Source organism: Choloepus didactylus, chromosome 1 (assembly GCF_015220235.1).
Source record: "Choloepus didactylus isolate mChoDid1 chromosome 1, mChoDid1.pri, whole genome shotgun sequence".
Lineage (NCBI taxonomy): Eukaryota > Metazoa > Chordata > Mammalia > Pilosa > Megalonychidae > Choloepus > Choloepus didactylus.
In genome coordinates this window covers 81,875,324-81,897,026 of record NC_051307.1, presented here as the reverse complement: position 1 = coordinate 81,897,026, position 21,703 = coordinate 81,875,324, and the positions used below count along the sequence as shown (strand labels likewise).

The window sequence follows — 21,703 nt, the reverse complement described above, 5'->3', positions numbered from 1 at the left end:
ATTGGATCAGAAGGGCAAGCATGGTTGTGACATAGGTCTTATTTAGGGTCCTCATTGTCTTTGCTAATGTGTCATTTCGATCAAGTCTGCAACCATAGTAGATAGTGTAATTGGCACACACATGAACACATTTTATTTTTCATTTTTCAATAGAGCACCTCCCAGCTCAACAAATATAAAGGGATTAAATTCATTAAGTGACTGGATATTGTATCTAAAATATATGTTAATTTACTGCTTGGGCATCTTAGGGCAATGTTTTGTTGGAGTTAAATATGCATTTCTTTTATTTTTGTTTTTTTTTGTATGTATGCTTGTTTTGTTTTACTTTTAACTATAAACCATTTTCCTAATGTGCATTACCTTGTGAGGCAATCCATCAGAAATAATACAAAAAGGTTTGTGATGGCTAAAAACCTGTCCTTGACATCTGATGCTGTGGATGGGCATCAGGAATGGACTAAGTTGCTTGAGCTCATTGTGGATCTCCAGCTATTGATGCTAATTCAGTTAAAATCAGAAAATCATCTCCCAGGAATATCTTCTGCATTCTTCCCCACCCTAAGCGTCCCACCCCCATCACAACTGGGTTCCCAGGTCCTCTAGCTTTTGAACTTTATGTGAATGTTTTACCAAATCATTTAGGATGAACTGCATACCTCTTCCCCTATTCCACAGATTGCATCTTATTTTATGCAAATGCCATGACTTTGCTAACGACAGTCTTTGTAGAATGGGGCCTGCTATTTAATTGCTTCCTGAAAGATACACTATGGATGAATTATTCTTACAAAATGGCATTATTTTTGGTAGATAGCCCACAACCTTTAACTGATTTATAACTGGCATTCTCTTAAAGTTTCCTCATTTAAGGATTTATATCATATTCATTTTGAAATGAACACCATGAAATATATTGTACAAAGCTATGTATACAATGAGAGCTACCCTGCACTTTTTTAAAAAAGGTAGTATTTGGTGATAGCTTCATTTAAAATCACTGTATTTTGTGGTGTGATTATATGGGGCATCCATTTCACATTTTACATTAGCTCCCAAATTAATGTCTCAGGTGAAGTTTGGACCAATCTATGAAATAGTCTTCTATTTATGCTGGGATTCTTATTAGAGGCCTCTATTTTCTTAAGAATATCAATCAAAACCCATTCTTGTTGGTTGTTAAAGCATACAACTAGTCATTTATTGGTAATATGTAGTAGCAACACATGAGGCATTTATTTAGGAGAACAACTTCAAATGCACTGCCTCTCATACCTGTTTCATACCTCACATGAAAAACAAAGAAGAAAAAGGATAAACATAGAGGACTGAAGTTTGAACCTCTAGACAACAAACATCTTCCTCCTGGTTTAATTTAAATCTCCAGAGCACCTTCTACTTGAATGGCATTATATTAGCCCCCAATCCCATACCAGCTACCTCTATCCCAAATAGAACTACTTTTACTTAACTGCACTTTGACATAAATGTCATTTGCTACATTTAAAGATGTTACAAAAAGTGTCCTCTAAAGCTCCTCATTGTGTTCGCTGTAAAGTTGTTATTGACAGACTGTTAATTTTATGGCATAGTTTCCTTTCTGAAAGGAACTTTTCAGGCATTTCCTCTTTGTTTTCAATATCTATATTGTCTTTTTTCTAAGCAATGGTTTGTTTTTATAAATGAAACCCAGTGAATTTTATAAACAGTCATGAGTCCTCTATTATATGGACTGTTAGCAAACTCAGAACCAAATTCATGGTCCATCTGTAAAAGAGTATAGGTTATATATAAATTATACCTTAATAAAACTGAGTAAAAAAAAACTATGTAAGATTTTATGGCATAAAGTTCATACATAGACCACACTCCTGCTTTCATCATGTTTTCTCAACTTTATTTTTATTTTGTCTCACCTTTTCTAATTAATTTAAATGAAAATATAAATATATTGTTCATAATCCCTTAACATCCTTCGAGGAACAAGATGGTAGAGAACAGAAAAGAAGAAAGGAAGAAGGTTAGGAAGATACATTATATTCAAGTTATAATCATGGAATCAATGGAAAGACTTTATCTCTTTTGGTGTAATATTGACAAGTAGTCTTTTCAGGGGAAAATGCTATTGCTGACTTGAACCCGAAGGCAGATTCTTTTTTGTCCCTTTAGTTTAGAGTAATTCTGAGATAGAACCAGGATTGTGGGGCCTTTCCAGTCTTGAACTAAACTTCCCAATGAGCGCGAACATCAGATCTGAACCCTGAATGACCTGTTTTTCCATGATATTTCAAGTCAACAAATGACCAGAGGGCAAGCCGGATATTCCAGAGTGAAGGCAGTATTTATATCCTATCCAATCAGAGAATCCTGTAGATTTCAAAATCAGCTAAAAGAAAAAAATAAGTATACTCACAGGAATTCCCAATAGTCAAGACCAGGGGCCAGCAAACTATAGCTAGCGGACCAAGCCTAGCCTGCCCCATGTTTGTACTGCCTGCAAACTAAGAATCATTTTTACATTTTTTTAACAGTTAAAAAGAATAGAAAGAAGAATTTTACTTTTTGACATGCAAGAAATATGTGAAATTCTAATTTCAGTGTCCATAAATAAAGTGTTACTGAAACACAGTCAGACTTATTCACTTAAATATTGACTTTTGTTGCTTTCTCTCTAAGACAGCTGAGTTTAGTTGTTGCAACAAAAAATCACTTGGCCCACAAAGCCTAAACTTTGCACCACCTGCCCTTTTACAGAAAAGTTTGCCAGAGCCTGGCCAAGACCATGGCTTGGGGCACAGGCCAGAGGTTTGCTGCACCCAACAATTATCCTTCTGGCTTTGGAAATATCCTCCATTAAGTTTCTTCAGACATCTCAAGAGAAAGAACTTTATTTCTCTATACTCCTCTATCTAGGCCTGCTCTGGTGGTCAAATTCTATTCTGATACATGCAAAACTAGCTCCCTGCTGCATACACAGACTCAAGGGCAGACTTCCATTCTTCTTTACAACAGGTATTAGTTCCCATACCTTTCTTTCGCACCTGACCTAAATAGCCACCTGATCATAAGCATATTCCTGGGAACAGAAGAGAGAATTTGCCTTTATATATTCTATAAAGGAAACTACGATGTTCTTTTTTTTTTCTTTTTGCTTCTTTTCAAACTTTGCAAGCATTAGGTGATCCTTTTCCGTCTATAACACGAAGCCTTTCCTGGAGACACCCATGGAAGAGGCTCTGTCCCTGTGTGACAGCAAAGCTGACTGCACCTGTTTGAGCAAAAAAATCCAGCTAGCTTTGTTCAATTATTAATCGGACCTTCAACAGTACAATGTGACTGCCTTGCAGAGGAAATGAACCTGTAATTAGCTCGACTCCACAGGGACATCGAACCACCGTGAAAGGAGGGTAGATTCCATGCAGGGTTTGCAAATACCTGATTACCTGTCATTTGATGACATGAGGGACAATAAGGAAAGAAGGTACATGGTATATTTTTATGAGGAGAAATATATTTATTACCTCTGAATTCAGTTGTTTTTTTGTAAATTTTCGGTTGGGTCATTTTGTTTCTTTCGTTTCCTAAAGTTTCTTTTTCAAATATACTGCAACTGTTTTTAAAGAGACAGGGAAGTAAGAAGAACGGTGATTTTTTTTTAATACATACAAAATGAAGGCATGTAACTGACTTAACTGGAAGAGAAGGATTGATGCATTCCAAGGTTGCCTTTCATATATTTCTAATTCCTTAATTTTTCTCTCCTCATCAGTCATTCTATAGTCAAAATGATGTGTCACATATTTGATTATTAAATGTGACCTATTTTCTCCCTTAATTAAGTTAGGCTTCCATAATCCTGTAACTCCCAGAGGGCAATTGCACCATAACATGTATTTTCTATGGAGTGTTTGATCTCCTCTCTGTGAGCAGTAATGCTGTTCCCATCTTCACTGAACTTTTTTTCTCAGCCCTTCTTCTTCTCACATTTGTGAGGAAACCCCTTTCTCAAGAGTGCATCATGTGGTGTCAGAATTGCTCAGGGTTACAGAAAGAGTTTCTAAGCATTTCATTTCTATAAAGGTTTTCACAATCTCTGTAGCTTTCTGTACCTGAGAAATACAAAAGACACACTGAGGATTTAGCCCCCTTAGGCTGAGAACAGTTCAGGAGGTGCTGCATAATTCTTTCATCCAAGCCAGAAGTCAGATTTGACATAAATACTTAACATAGAAGTCTCACTTAAGAAATAATTTGTATTTTGATAGGTGGTATCAGATGGAAACATTGTGCTAAGAGGTGTTAAGACAACTCCAGAGAGTTTTAAATCTGATTTTTCTTAGTGGATGTTGAGTTTTAATCTCTTAGTCTGAACGACCCTTTTCAATTAATTTCGAAGTCTGACCTGGTGGTCAAGTCAAGCCTGGTGGTATTCTTGAATTTTATTAATTCTGTGGCCCCATCTGTCTTAATTCTAAACTTAAAACACATCCAGTTTAGTCTCCACACTCATGGATTTGGAAGAAATATATGTTAAACTAAATTAATTTCTTCAAGTTGAATTCCAAAAGTACGTGTTCCAAGTAATTACCATCTCATCTTTTGAGATAGCATGTTGGAATTAGTATGACTTCACATTTCATGCAGAGAACATATGATCCCCACTTTAAGTTTCAAGATATTCAATCTCTAGGGCTTTCTGGTATGGCTCTTCCAAAAGATTCTTCAAGTCAACCTTGGTAGTAAATAAATGTGGAAGAATCAAACCTATGCACATTGCAGGTAAAGTCTCTTGAGCATAGAGTAACAATTCAAAGGAGAATAATGATTCAACATGTTCTATTGATTGCTTTCACCTATTTCTTGCATTTTTATTTTTTATATTCAAACAGCAGAAAAATGGTAAAGAAAAATCATGCTGTTTTCTTTTCCATGCCCTATTTGCATATTGATTTTAAAATATGTCTTCAACAAAGAATTATATTTATATTAATCTTGATTTCCATCTCAAAATTTGTTCATTTGGCAAAAATATTTATTGAGTATTCACTCTTTGAAAGGACACAATAAAGATTAACATAGACATGGTCCCTGCACATTTAGAGCTTAATAGTTCAACAGGAGAGCAGGACATTAACCACTTAATTAGATTTATACAGTATCAAGGAAAATTATAACATGCTACACAACCATAAAACAGGGCCATACAACAAAATCTGCAAGGCCAGCAAAACTCCCCTGAGGGGAACTTATGCTGAGACCTCAAGGATGAAATGTCTGGTCAAGAAAAAAAGGGAGAGAAGAATATTCTAGGTAGAGAAAACAAAATATAGAAAGGCCTTGAATGTTAATGCATTTAAGAACTCTGGCAAGTGTCCTCTGTAAAACCATGATGTTAGTGTTTAGTCATGCTGCTTTTCTTTTACTGTTAAAATTTCTCTTTATAGCACACTTATTTAGTTGCCAGTTGTAGCAGGTATATAGACTTATTTGTATGTGTGAGCAGCTTAAATTTAAGTCAGAAACATATTCCTTACCAATGTATATAGTTCTGAATCAAGTAAATGTAAACTCTTTTTTTTCAGTAAGCTTATCATTAAAATAAATGGGCAATTTAGAGAGTGAAGACAACAAAATTCAACTACATGATTACTGACCTCCCAGCCCAAACTTAGAAACCTGTAGATATGCACAATAATTGACACTGTCAACCTCTAGCCATGGGTGGGGTGGGAATCTCCCCAACCTGATATGCTGGCCATTCTGGCAGGTGTTGGACTTGCAAAGGCATATCTAGCACCACCCCAGTGCATGACTCTCGTCCTACTCAGATGTGTCATCTGATCCCCAGAGTACTCAGCCTGAAGAGATCTGAACTGCCCTCCATATGTCCTCGGGGGTCTAACTTGGACTTGAGGGCTTCAGAATATTTTGGATCCATGAGTGGGTGGGAGGGTGGGGGCAGCCATAGCTTAATCATAAACTTTGCACACAGCCGATTAGCCCACGGTTCTCAGCACCTCACCCTTTCACAAATTTTTGGCCATTTTTCCAAAGTCTGTTTTTCCTAATATTTAAAATGCCTGTAATAATAGAACCCTTACCAAAAGTTTATCTGGAGAATTAAAGGAGATTATGTAGGCAAATTTCTTAGCACAGTTATCTTTATTGTTGTTATTGTTTTTATTACTGTAATTATTAGCTATCCATGCATCAGCTTCCTATAGTGATCAGTTTGAGAGAGACTGAAAATTTGATAGCTTTAAACAACCTCAGTGCCATATTTATCCAAATCTATCCTCCATTTCAACACACAACCATGGGATTATAAAAATGCTTTGTCTAAGCTGGTCTTAATATTTTATATTGTGTCACATCTCAGCATACATACTTGATGTGTTCTTTTCAGTGTCTCTTTTTCAACAGGGTATAGCAATCATGGGTGTCTTGGTAGAGACAGATTTTCCAGCAGGACTTATTCATATGTCCCATCCTCCTCTGGGGAGACAATTCTCCCAGAGTCTAGCTATGTAACAGCTAATTTATTAACTATAGCCATATAGAACTTGTATTGATAAATTGCCATCCTTATCATTTTTCCCAAAGCTGTTATTTCAGGAGAAGCCCCCAAAAAAATGTTTAACAGAGGCACTACACATTAAAAACTAACAAACAAAAATAACAAATTATGGTTTCTTGGAGAAGTATGTTAAGAAGATCAAACTGATCATGAAATTGTTGAAATGGGCAGTTATTAGCACAATGAAATTCATCAGGACAAGTGCAGGCTGATTTACCTGTAAGCCAAACAAATTACTAAAGAGGAGGACACAGTAAGACTTGTATTATTTGATGTTGCTCACCTACATCATGCTAGGTTGTGCCAGTGTTGTGGGCTGCCCATAATTGACTTTGGAATCTTGACTGTGGTGGTTAGCTAGGGTCTGTTCTAACATCATCCTTGAGATGCTAAGGTAGGTCTGATTTCGGTGCTTGTAAAGGAGGCCAGTCCCAGGTCCCATAATCTAAGGGATTTGCCCAGGGTAGTCAGAAGTAGAGGAACCAGAGGACAATTTCCAGGAGATGTTCAGGGTAAGAGATAAAAATTGTCCAACGTAAAAACCAAAGCTTGATCCTGGTGTCTTCCTCTTCCTTTTTCCCAACAGCAATTCGTTTGACACATTGTGTTAATTCTACCTCCTTAAAGGCCAATCCATTCACCTTCTCCCATTGTCATTGCCACAGCCAATGTTTTCTCTCCCTTGGATTTCAACAGTCCTCTAAGTGGACCCCTTGCTAATAGACATGTTCCCCTTCTATAAGAATGCTATTTCTAAAATCCAGAAATGGTCAAGTTAATTTTTCTGCTTAATTTTCCAATTTCCCACTGCCTTTGGGGTAAGTTCAAATCACTTAGCCAGGCATATAAAGCCTTTCATTCAACTTACTCTTCTATCCCTAAACCTCTACCCACTCAACTTTATGCTATAGACTGATTATGTTACTTATATTTTGAAGTGTGTGCCCCATTCACTTCCTTTAGCCTTTACACATCCTTGTTTTGCTCATCCCACCTGTACTATTATTTTGCCAATATAATTTCTTCTTGCAAGACAATCAAGATGACACTTCCTCCAGGAAGCCATCCCATAGAACCAATAAAATTGGGTTTTAATTATGTGCTTATCTGTCTCCCCTCCCCAGATTGTAAGATTTATAAATATGCAGAAACTATGACCTATTCATGTGTGTATTCTCCATCCCAACACATCACTTGGCATATTGTAAGTGCTCAAAAATCTATTAATTAGTTGAGTTATTTAGTTAAGGGCTTTGTACAGAAAACAGAAGTGTTGTTGAGAAATAACGCTACTCACGCCATGAATGCAAACTAAATACACATTGATAATTAAAGCATGATTGCATAGAAAACAAACTACAAGTGATAAACAATAGACATAATGGACATTATCCTAGCCAGATAATAGTTTCATGAACTCCTTGCTGAGCAGGTATTAGAAATTTAGGGAATACTCTTTTTCTAGGTCCTATTCACATCTTTTCCTCTTTGTTGTTGCCTTGATAAGTTGATCATCTTCCATCTGATCCATGCCATTATCCACTGGGTTACAGAGAATGATTTGAAATGGCCACATTCTTCTATTAGAGCTTTCCTTATCACTCATGTTTTATCAATAATTGTTATCAGAAATTAACAATTGGTATTTGTCATACATTTATTTATGTTTATATTGTCCATTTTCCTCATAAAAGCAAGCATTTTTTGTGTCCTTAGTTCTCAATATAGTATCTGACACAGAGTAAGTACTCAAGAAATCTTTGTTAAATGAATAAATGAATTGCTTACTGTGGACAAATGTCATACTGTCTGTTAGAAACTGCTTAAAGGTTAGACTTCAAGAACAGTTTCCATAAACTGTAGTTTTGCTTTTTTGAAGTATGCATCTCTAACATAAGAGGACATTTTCTTTCCTTAACACATGCTATAAAATGTCTACTGCAGGCCTTTGTATCTGGAAAAGGATATTTAATTTATTTTAGTATGTGTCGTGACAAAGCGCTCAGCATTATTACTCCAATGTGCTAAAGTCTGGAGATAGGGGTTGGGTGAGGGATGGTTTAGGCCTACCCTAGCTTTGGCAGTAGAGAGCAGTTCACAGGTTGAGTCTATCTGAAAGAGTAATAATACACATTGCAGAGCTATAAGTTTTATAATACTTCCTGTAATTCACTGTAAAACATAGGACATAACTTTCATGACCACTATTAGATAGTCCAATGGGTTTCCAAAGCTGGCTGATCATAAGTGCTTAGATTAGAAGCAAAGGTTTTTAAAAATGCAGATTTCCTGGCTGAACCCACCCTTACAAAATCTCTTGTGAATTCTGGGATTCTATGCGCGTGAAGCCTCTCAATGAGTCAGATGATCAGCCAGGTGAACCGTGGGAAGACTCCTTAAGCACAGGAAGGTAAAAGGATCTAAAGCACTGCATTCTCCAACTTTAATGTGTTTGGAAATCTTGTTTTGCATTCTCATTCAGTAGTTCTTGGGTGGAGCCTGGGATTTGGCGTTTCTAACCAGCACCCAGGTAATGTTGGCCCTACTGGTCTGTGGACCACATCTTGAACCTTATCCAGGATCCTGAGGGAAAAACAAATCAGAAGATACTGGAATGTATCAATAGCCTAGCACAGAGAAAGGTCTGAGCTAATCCCACAATGTACATTGTATTCACCAAATATTGTTATAGTGTTTTATATTTTAATCTCTCCGTTCCACCCAAGAGATCCAGAGATGGTTCAGAGAATGATAATGAAATAATTACGGTTTTGAAAAATAGGCTAGAACCTTGTCTGTTGAGGTTGCCTCCTCCCACCCCCAAACAGAATTGGCATTGCCTTGGAGCTTTTTAGAAATGCGGAATATTGGGCCCCACCTCAGACCCACTGAACCAGAATCTGCATTTTAACAAGATCCTCAGGTGGTTTCTATGCACACTAAACTTTGAGAAATCCTGCGTCAAGAGTCTTTATACTACTAAGTTTTTTTTAGTAGTTGAAGTATAGAATAAAGGGACTTCCACTTTCCTACCAATTTGTAGTTCTACACTTCATCTCCACCTCCCTTCCTTCCAAATGTGTTCCTGGGGTGGGGACAGGGGGTGAGGGGGAGAAAGAAAGGAAATAAAACTGGTGTAGGGGTGGGGTTGCAATACTGTGTCACTGAATATCACTTGCAAGGGAGTACATTTAATGCTCTACCTGCTACATTAGAGGATGCTGCTAAATATTGTAGGACAAATTTAAGCCAGTGTATGAAGAGATACTGTCTGAATGACAGTAATCACTTTTCTCATCATCTTTTCTAATGGCTTTATCTGCAAAATATAGACAATAATATCTGCCTATCTGCTTCACGCTGTTGCTTTGAGGGATCAAACGAGATAATGAATTTGAAAATATAGTTTCAAAAGTTTATAGCTCACTACTAATATAATAGATTGTGAAGAAGAGTGACTTGGTAGAAAGAATACAGAATTTGGAGTTAGAAAGCTTGCATTTAAGTCCTTGCTTTCCTTCACTTTTTTTTGGAAGGGTTTAGGTAAATTGTTTTTATCTGTAAAATATAAATAATATAATGGCTGCTCACACAACAAGATTCCTGTGTTGTCTTAAATAACATAATGTTTGTGGAAGTGTTTTTTTAATGATAAAACATTATTCAAGTGTTGTTTGTTATTTCTAATATGTTATCTTGGATAAATGCAAAATGTAGACTTAAATGTAAAATGTAGTATTTTTGTTAGGTAGTAGAAAAAGCTATCTGCAAGACTGCGTAGAACTCCAGTTGATCAAAATATGTAACAAGACCAGAGACTCTATGTAGTCAAAGCTGTGGTTCTTAGAGTATGGTCTCCAAACCAGCAGCATCAGCATCACCTGGGAACTTTTTAGAAATTCAAATTATCAGACCCACCCTAGAGCTTTGGACATGGAGTCAACACTTTTTAGTTTAAGAAGCTCTCTAGGTGATTCTGATGCATGGTAAACTTAGAGAACTTCTGCTCTAAGGAAAACATATCTTCCAAAATAGTTAAAATTTTGTGCTATTTTTACCAAGCACAAGTGAGGAATGCTTGAATTGTTTCAGGCTCAATAATAAGAAATCAATAGGAAATGTTTCAGTAACCTGGTGTGTGTGAATATATGTACCTGTGTAAAATTATTTGATACATAAATGCACTGTCATATCTCTTTGGTTAGAATTTCTATCACTTTAGATGAAGAGTTTTAGAAGTAACAACTGCACAGAAATTCCCACTTTGTGTCTTTCCATCTACATTCTTTTGAAGCTAACATCACTTAAAATGTATACACATTTCTGAAATCCTCATCATTCTCTTGGCATATTCATTTGCAAGTCTCCTAGTGCATTGAAGTTGCAATCCATTCCAATGAAACAGAAACCTCAATAGGTAACACAAATGGGGTCATACTGTCCACAAAAGTCATACCAATAAAATTACCCCATGTCACTTAAGAAACATTTGTGAGAAGCAAACTTCTTTACAAAAATACCTTGCCAATTTCTTTCATTATATCCATCAAATCAGATACTCTTCTGAAGTTGGTCAACAATTCAAAATCCCATAGGCTGTATGAAGTCTTATGATTGCTGAATTGTGGCTTTGTTGATTGAAGTGTTAAGACCTGATGAAAAGAAGAGAAAAAGAAAACAAACAAACAAAACTTTAATAATTCAGTTGGCAAATATCAATGCAAATCATATCTAATTCTTCAAGGTATTCTAGTAATAAAAACTGAAATGTCAGTCTTTGAATGACATAAGTCTTTTTTTTTTTATTTTTTTATTTGGGCTGGTCACTGAGGCTTTATGCAGTTTTGACTGTGGAAAGATACAACCAGATCAGGGAATGAGGGATTTGAAAGACAGATGGGAAAATAGTCATCATCATTTCTCACAGCAAGTTAGCCTGTATAGGGCAATCCATGGGACATTTTGTATTTTAACACCTCCCGACCACCAAAAAAGAAAAAAAAAAAAAAAAAGAAGCCATGGGAAAATTTCTTTGATTTGCAACAAACTATATATCCCAGATTTCACTTTAAAACAAAAGCTACTCCAAATATAGCGCATGGTACTGAGGGTTTGGCTGCCCATAGCTTACAGTCACATGGTGCTTTAGTTTCCTTGGCTTTTCAAGCAAAGAACAATCCAGTGGCTTGGCTCATACAATGGAAATTTATTAGCTCACCATTTTGAGGCTAGGAGATGTTCAAAACAAGACATCAGCAAGGTAATGCTTTCTTCCCAAAGATGCATCCTGTAACTGGTTGCCGGTGATCCTTGGTCCTTGGCTCCTATGCCACATGGCAATGCACATGGCGGCCTCTCCTGGCCTCTCCCTTCTCTTCTGTGTTCCGCTGACCTTCAGCTTCTTGCTTCCCATGGTTTTCTCTCTCTGTCTGAATTTCATTCTGCTTATAAAGGACTCCAGTAATAGGATTAAGACTCATCCTGATTGATTTGGGCCACACATTAACTGAAGGAACCTCATCAAAAGGTCCTGCTTACAGTGGATTCATACCCATAGGAATGGATTAGGTTTAAGAACATTTCTTTCTGGGGTATATAGAGTTCTAAACCACCACACTTGGTATGGACACAGAAGCAGGCAATTCTTTGGTTAACTCTAAAATTTAGACAGCTTATTTGGGGAGTGATCTGGGGAGAAGAAGAATAGGTTCCTATGGTTCTCAGAAGAGAGCAAAGACATCCTTTATTTTCTAAAAAAATAATTTTGGTAACTATGCTTGCTGCACATATAATAATTGCTAGTTTATTTTTTAGAAAATGAACTCACTTATTTAAAAAAAAAATCATTATAAGTCACTATCATATCTGCTCATTTGGACGCCTGACTCCTTTTTCTCTGAGCTCTGAATCACAGACTTGCAGTGCCTCTGTTGTTATGTTTTCCTTAGGACTGGACATATCCTGGAGTTAAATCTTCTTTTAAAATGTATATGCAGCCATTACCACTCTATTGCTTGCTCCCACCCCAAAGTCCCAATGTCCTGTCAGTAGAGCCAACCCGGAGTGTCTTCTCTATAATGCCAAGAAGCAGTAGGGGACCTAAAGCACGTCTGGTTGGGTCATTCCTGTAACATGCTAAGGCCAGGTTGAAAGGAAGATTTGCTTTATGTGTGTGTGAGCAGCTGTAACTTTCCACCCTTGGCAGTTCCGTTACTGATTGTTGCTAGAGGAGATAATTCCCCGGGAACATTTAAGCACTCTAAGCTCTCAACAGCAGGCTGAGTCAGCTGCTGTGTGTCAGAGTGCTGAGGCTAGTGTGCAGAGTTGCTAAGCCTTTGATAATATATGTGAATCTTCTCTCAAGTCTGTTCCTTGTCAAAGGTGTGGCCCTGCCAAGGAAGTGTCTGGCAGCAGCAGTTACCTACAATCTGATCCTATCTTGCTGTGTCAGGGTGGGTGACTGGTGCCTGGAAGAGGGATAATGGCTTCTACCAAGGCTAGCCTGTAAGAGCCGCATATTGCTTCTGAACTGATATTAAATAGAGTCCACTTATGGAGACAGACTGAGTTGTTTTAGAATATCCGTAAAATTCATTTATTTTTTTTATCTCAGCTGCCTGAGATGATATCTTTTTGAGTTCCAACTGATTTCAAAATCCATAGAAGTATGAAGATAGGCAGCTAGTTCTCTTTCTTTGGGGATTCCATCTTATGTAAGAGAGATCTATGAGATTTGGAGAAACCTAAATGATTATTCAGGTCTTTTCTCACCATACCTACCAAAGCCAGTTCTATTACCATTACTGCTACTGCTGCTACTACTACCACCACTACCACCAAAAATAACAATGTTCATTTCAGTTACTATCAATGATGGAGTGTGTACACCAAGCCTGTCATGTTCAAGGTATGCTGCCTTTATAACTTCTAATTTTTATAATAATCACTAGCCAGTTACCCAAGGGTGATTCCAAGAATTTTCAGAACCCATTCCCAACACAAGCCAGAGAGCTCTAAAGCAATAAATATCCCAATACCTTGGGATTTCTCAGATACTAAGAATATGATCCTAGGTGGTATGCTTAGTAGGCTTACAGCAGCTCAGTTTGCATGAACAGGATACTAAGGTACAAAGCTGTATCCCTGAGACCTGGTCATAGTCATGAACTATGCAGTTTTCCTCAGTAATGTCTGTCAAACCATCTTGATATCTTATCTGCACCATCAAAATACATTTCACAAATTAAAAAACTAGAGAAGAATAATAGAATTCAAGTTGAACAAATCCTAATGACTTTAGAAAGGCAAAATGAGTGGAGGTCCGAGTATTGCCATATACAAAGGAAATGTAATCAGATCTTGCCTTTATTTTCAAGCAATCTGAGGGAAGAAGGATTTCAGATACTACACAATTCTCAAAGTTTTAAAACAGGTCTTTATAGATAAACATAGAGGAAATACATTTTGTGCTTAAGGGAATAAAATGAGGAAGTACTTGTCTAATGTGAGTTTTAGTTTTAGGTATGATCTTCTGATGATGTGAGCATGGTAAAGTAACTTCCTTCAGCCATATAATGATCTACAAAATGGGATGATAATATTTCTCATTATTACTGTTGAAAGAATTAAAAGAGATAATGTCTATGAAGCATTCCCCTTAGTACCTAACCTGTTAAGTTCTCAAAAAAGATAGTTGCAGTTATTGCTATTAAAATTTCTAGAAGAAAAAAGTGTGGTTCGTGTGCAAAGGCACCAATCCACAAGTGACCATGCTTGCGAAAAGAACTGAAACGCGGTTAACAGTGGCACAGTTGCATCTTTCCCTCACCCTGCTGCTTCAGTGATAGGGAGAATTTTTCCATGTCTTAACTGGGCTTGCATGTAGTGAAATGATGGTTCTTGTTCCTTCAAACATTGCTTATAATAGATCTGTCAGGTGTCCTATTTAAACCCTAATGGCTTTTGCAAATAACAAGGCTTATGAAACACCCAAATTTGAGGTAGAAGAGAAATATCCAACAGAATTCAAAGGCAAGCAGCCAAAGTGAGCTGAGGGCAAAAGATTAGCAGAGAGAATGTTTGTCTGCGGCTCAGAAACAGAAGCCCAGCCTGGCTCGACGTGTCTGGACTTTTTTCCTGTCTGGACATTTTGTCCACATAGCTGTAACCTCCACTACCCCTTGGCTCGTATCTCTCTCATAACCTTACTCATGACTTTTCCTTATTCTCTGGGTGCACTTGGATGTTCTGTCCAAGGAATATATTCCTCCTGTTCTGGCAATACAAAGAGGGATGTGGGGTGCATGGTGCAGCCATTAAGGCAGCCAAACTTGCACATTCCAAAGACCTGTCAGATGGCATTCAAAGTTTCTTTCAGCCTGGATTTCTGCCTCCTTGATTTTCCTTCCTATTCTCCTCTTGTGTTTGCTACTGTCTGGCACCAGGAAAATACTCTCCATGTTTTCTATCTTCCTTTTATGCTCTGGCTCCAAGTTGTTCTATTCTTTAAGGCAAAGCCCCAAGAGGAGGCCTAAGAAACAGGAGAAATGTATACAGTTCTCCTCGTTGGGGAATAAGTGCCTGCAGACACACACTGTGTGGTGGGAAATTGCCAGGTTTGCCCCTGTGCTGCTGCCTTTGACGAGGGGCAAGACAAGAATCTGCCAAATTTTGGCAGAGGTTAAATGTGGAATCACTTTTCTCAACCTCATGGAATTTCATAATTTGCATTTCAGGATCACTCTTCCCATCATACATAAAAGGGGGTATTGCTTCCAAAACTTTGAAGTCAAAGAGAAAAGACAGAAGGAAAACATTGTGACAAAGAGGTATCGTTAAGGAGAGTGTGGTAGACAGAAAAATTATCCCCTAAAGATGTCAACATTTTAATCCCCAGAGCCTGTGAATTAAATTAAGAATCTTGAGATGGGAGATTTTCCTGGATTATCTGGGTGGGCCCAATGTAACTCTAGGGTCCTTATAAGAGGGAAACAGAGGTCAGAATAAGGATAGATGGAAACAGGGTTTGTCCAAGAGAGATGCTATGATGTTGGCTTAAAGATGGAGGATGTGGCCATGAACCAAGGAATGCAGGCAACGTCTAGATGTTGGAAAAGGGAAGGGAACAGATTTTTCCCTAGAGCCTCCAGAAGGAACTCAGCTGTGCCAACACTTTGATTTTAGCCTAATGTGATCTGTTTCAGATTTCTGACCTCCAGAACTGTACAATAATAAATCTGTATTGTTTTAAGCCACTAAGTTTGTGGTAATTTGTTGCAGCAGCCATAGGAACCTAATACAAGAGCTATTCACAGTGAGACATTGAGTTATGTTAAGCAGGCTTGAGCTTTTGGGGCAAAAAAAAAATACTGAACATATATTTGTACAGAATAACCTGTTTTGGCAGTACACGGAACTGAAATTAGCACGCATTTTGTAGCTGAACTAATGCACAAAGAATTGTATTATGATAAAATGTAATGCTAAAAGTATGCCAGTGGAAGCTCTTTTTTTTTTTTCTTTTTGTTTTTTCAAGATCCATAAAGCAATTCAAGAAGTTGCACTGCCTCGGGGGTAACTGATGTGAGCATCAATTATCATTGTACCATTGAAGCATAGAAACACCTGTTAACAGTAATATTTCCAGGTGATGAACACTAGATAAACCATCATTTACTATGTAACAACGTCCTAGATTATGTCTGCTAAACTACAACTTTGAGAAAACTGCCTAACAGTTTCAGAATTAAAATTTACTCTTTTTAGGTTTTTGCCAGGAAATTTCATGGATAGAGAGAAAAAAAGGATATTGCATGGTTATTGTTAGGGGCAACTCAAAATGATGATACTAAAACTCAACTTCAGTGAACTGTTACAAGAGTGGTTAGATAAGCAGTTGTTTTGTTTTAGTCTTACTTGGTGGGCACATAGGGTATCCTTGATTTCTAGAACTATGAATTGTTATGCAGTAAGTTTATAATGAGGTGGTCATTATCATTTGAGAAGGCAGAGTAGTGATGTATGCCAACTCTAGCATCACTCAGCCTGGGGTGGAATCTTGGCTCCATCACTCCCTGTTGGGGAGTTGTGGGAAAATTGGCCTCAGTTTCCTCATCTGAAAAAAAAGGGGGGTGGGTGGGTGGGTAAGTAGACTTCTGTCTCATAAAGTTGTTGTGACTATTAAGTGAGACAGTATCTGCAATGCGTTCTAACATAGGGGCTGGAACTTAGTATCTATCCTATAAATCATAGATTGCTGCTGTTCTCAGTTGGTGGAGGGAAATAACGGTCAGAGGTATAAAATGACTTATCCAAAATGGAATATCTGACTCAAATCCTGCTCTCTTCCCTCCATACTCTGTAAATACCTGAGTGTGCAAAATCCATTATTTAATTTCTATTATTTTTTCTTTGTTGTCTCTTCCCAATACACGCAAACCCTTTCTCTAACCACACACACACATGCACATGAGAAAACAAACACATACATGAACATGCACACACACACCCACACCCATACCTGCATCACTGCCCAGCTTTCAGTTGCTGGGGAGCAGCACTGGTGGGTAACTCCACATGTTCCTGTCAGGAACCTGCTAATGTCAGGTGACAGCTGTGCAATGACAGAAGCTGTGTGCTTTGGGGGCAGTTGCCCTGCAGAGAGGAGCGATTTCACATGTAGCCCTAAAAAGACACTCAGCTTTATCCTCTCCCATGTGAGCCTGTGGCAGCCTCCCTGCCCACCAACCACTGTGCTCATACAGCGGTTGGTGTAACTGCCCTTTATAAACCTGCTGACTCCAGGAAATCAGAAGAAGCCTCTGGCAGAAGTGGTTCACCAAATCACTCCTAGGCTTCAAAGCAGGCAGGGCTGCCCTCACACACCAAAGGGCCAGGGAGAGAGACAGATATCTTGTCAAATGAAAGGCATGATTGAAGATTTGAATCTCTCTTCTTATATTCTTTCCCCTCAAGTTCATCCTCCAAACCAGGATCACTAATTTATGACATGATGGGGCCCACATATTGGGATAAGCACAGCACATTAGCTCTGCAGGAGCTGCCAAAAAGGACAGTAGCTATTTTATGCTGTGGGTTTTGAGAAGAGAATTTGACAAATGGTCCTTTTCCTGGTGGGATGAGGAAACAGCAAGTCTGGGATAACTAGAGAGAGGATGATAAAAGCCAGGAGGAGACAGAATAGAATTCAACTTTCCAAAATCTCTCTTGACATGGAGGGAAGAGAATCATTGTTCAAGTTGCAAATCCTGCTGCTTGTGATATGGAAGATGACTGTCACTGAAAATGCAGCTGAACAGCCCTCTGAGCAGAGGCTGATCTCAAGGCCCATCATCATCCCCCACACCCACTCCTGGCATCACTTTTCAAGGAATTTGTTTTGTATTTTCAATGTTACTCAGAGCAGGGAAAAGATGCCAGCAGTATGAGCAGTGGCAACACAGCTTGGTAATTGGTTTTTAAGTGCTTTTTTTTTTGTTGTTTTTTTGTTTTTTTGCTTTAAATTGATGTCATCAGTCTTCCTCCCTGGAGGAATTTCAATCTTTTATTTTCTGAAGGGTGACTTTTCCATATCCTATGAGAATTAAGGGACAGACATGCAATGTCTGGCTCTCCAAGTAAGGGCTCTAATAGGAGATACAGTTATCCTACCAACAGACACTGAACCAGGAGATGCAGAACTGGGTTCTGGTTCTGGCTCTGTCACTGATTATAAGTGTGAAATTGAATGAATCACTCTTCCTCTCAAAGTATCTATTCCCTCATAGGCAAAATGAGAAATTTAGCCTATAGGAGCACTTCTCAAAATTTAAGTGCATAGCAATCACCCTGGGGATCTTGCTAAAATGCAGATTCTGCTTCTGTAAGACTGTTGGGGTCTAGGATTCTGCATCTATCAAGCTACCAGGTGATGGTGGTGCCACTGGTCCATGGATAACATTTTGAGTAGCAAGTGTTAAGAACATTGTTTCTCCAAGTGTGCTTTACTGATCACTGGAAGTCCTTCCTGGGCTTCTTCCAACGTACTTTCTGAATCCAACATCTTCTCACCATCTTTGCTGCTAAGCACTATTCCAAGTCCCATCATTTCTCTGCTCAATTACTCAGCAATCTGACAACTGGCAAACCAGCTCCCATTTCCCACCCAGCCTGTTCTCCATGCAGCAATGAATGTCCTTTTAAAAGCTTAATCAGATTACATCACTCCCCTTACTGGATTAAAACCCTCCAATTACTTCCAGAATCTCTTGGAAAAAATGCAGTGATAATGGCCCTACATGATTAACCCACTCTCCACTTTACCACCCTCATCTCCTGCCATTCTCCCTTTCTCAATGTCTCTAGCTTAATGGTTCTCAACAGGGGTGATTTTGCTCCCAAGGGATATTTGGCAGTGTCCAGAGATATTTTGGGTTGTCAAAACTGGGTGGGTGCTATCAGCATCTAGTGGCTAGCAGCCAGGATGCTGCTGAAGTCCCGTAATGCACAGGGCAGCCCCACACCACAAAGAATTGTTCAACCCAAAGTATCAAAAGTGCCTGTATTAAGAAACTCTGTGGTAGTCACACTGCCCTACTTTCTATTCCTCAAGTTTTACCAAGTTCTTTCCTACCTTAGGGCCTTTGCAATTGCTGTACCCCTGTGCCTAGAACTCTTTCCCCTGTTTATACAAATCACTGCCTCCTTTTGTCATGAAAACCACCCCCAATCACTATAGCTCAAATAACAGTCCTTTTACTGTTTTTATTTTTCCACTGAGCTATTTTATTTCCTTGTAGCACTGCCACAATTTGGAATTTTATTTGCTTATTTATGAGCTTTTTCTCCGTAGCCCACAGTAGAATTTAAGTCCCATGATAACGTGAACTTTGCCCATCTTATTCACTGCTGTATCCTCAGTAATATTTCTGTACCCTAGAAGGATGCCCAAGGCAGTCACTGCTCACAAATATTCGTTGAATTAATTAATACATGAAGGAATGCACTACCGAATCTACTGGGCTGTGTATTTAAAAATGTAGATTTCTGAGCCCTACACCATCTCTTGGGGGTGGGGTTCTGGAATCTACATTTTAACAAGCTCTCCTGGGTGATTCCTATAAGCATTGAAGTGTGAGTTCTACTGAGCTGGATAACCAATAACTAACTCCAGTGAATCACAGGGAGGAGCTCACTCCCCAGCCTGCACTTCGATCTTGGGAGCAGGCCCACATCTCTTTTGTTCTGCTGGAGTTGGGAAAAGGCCAAGAATCCTGTCTTTGGTTTTATCTTCCTGGGTGGGAGATGGGTGGTGAGGGTCTGGGGCTTGACTCTCACAGGGAACCCAACCCATCCTCACCTTGAGGTTGAATAGACCTGGTTTGTTTTTCTTGAAAGTCGAAAGGAGCCTGAGGGAAGGTAAGGAAATGACCTTTCCTGAGCAAATAGTAATAAAGTGAAAAATGAATAAAGGGTAAGCAAAAAATCTATGAAATAAACCTTAAGATAATGAGCATCATGAGGACTTTAAAAAATTGGTAGGATTTTTTTTTCCACAGCCATGCCAGTGGCCGTGAAATCACAGGCAACTAAAGCCCGTGATGGATTTTCACACAAGGCTAATGAACCATATATTTTGCATCTTGAATTTATATTGTCAGTTTTTGTAATGTGAAGGAAAGGCTTCACATTTATCCCTGTTATGTGCAATTTTAGATTTGTTCTGTTGCTGAATTCTCAAAATAAGACAATATCTTGAAATTCTTTATAAAAGTTTAAGCAAAACACCATTTCCCTGAAGGCTTTCGTTGAAAAGGGGAGATTATCTGTGTATGTCAGTTCAGGAGTAGAACTTGCATTTGGATGCAATTCAACCATCTAGTAAATGTCCAATGTATGTTCACTATTAATACTATTATCCCATGTTTTGGCTATTTCAAACAGTTCCATATAATCGGTGAATTTGGTTATTGTTTTTTTTTCTAGGTCTTTCAAACTGACGTCTGTCCTTTAATCAGCAATCTTTAGGTACGGTTTTCAATCAGTTATGAATCCATTTTACTATAATCCAGTCAACATACTCCATGCTGTTCTCCAAATCAGGTTATAACAAACGTTTTACTTAAATTCAAATATGTTCCACAGTTAACCAGTTATTTGGTAATTGTAGTAAATTGAACCCAGGTATTTGCTCACTCTAGGGTTCCATCTGATTGTTAATATATTGTATCTCAAGCTAAGCTTTCTCTGCTCATTGTTTATTTGTCCCTAGAGACAAATCACTGATGCTTCCCAGGAAAGTTTTAACAGATAAAGGTTTCTCCATCAGCTCCTAAAAATATGTCCATTTATTATCTGGAAAATTTTATCTTGGGGGTAAGTCCTTGGAGATCAACTTTATGATTTGGATCTTTCCTGAATTGTGTCTCGAATGAAACCTCTGCCCTATTAGTTACATGTTAAGTCAAGTAAATTTAAGCATATACTTTCCTATTGTAGTATGTTCTCCCCACCATAAAGCTAGTGCATATAACTAGTATAACATTGGGCATCAATTAGATGATTGAAAAAAAAGTCTGTTCCTAAAACTACCTTCTGATGACAACCTGGAATGTATATGATTCCTTTAGCTCATTAACAACCAAAGCGTATAATCAACAATTAAGGAGATTTTTGTTTCTCAATAAGAAAAGTACCTTGTGGTCTGTGGTATGGAATAATTACCACCATCACCATCAATAAATATTTCCTGAGTATCCACTATCATGTGCCAATCAGTAAACCAGGTCTTGGTTACTGTAGGGGAGGGAGGGCACTACATTAAACAAAAGAACAAGGGCACCCTTGTCTGAGATCAGCACTGATGTCTACCATGCATAGGCACTGCTGGGTGAAGATCATAAAGCTCGGGAGAAGGCAAGATCACGTGCTCTTTTTTTTTTTTTTCTTTTTAAACATGAACATTTTTTGTTACGAATAAAGAACCTCATAACCACCCCTGACTTTTTTGTCACCCACTCACTCTCACTAAACGTATGTGCCTCAAAGTCTAATTCTTTGACATCTATATTTACTTTTTTTTTCTATTTTTTTACTGAGAGTGATCAGATACCATACAACTATCCAAAG

The 21,703-nt window shown here is 38.2% G+C and overlaps 1 protein-coding gene across 4 annotated transcripts in view; it reads left to right on the top strand.

Moving 5' to 3' along the window:
- Positions 1-21,703, top strand: part of LOC119533935 (limbic system associated membrane protein) — an 878,762-nt gene that overhangs the window by 642,583 nt on the left and 214,476 nt on the right. The gene's annotated exons all lie outside the window — the stretch shown is intronic.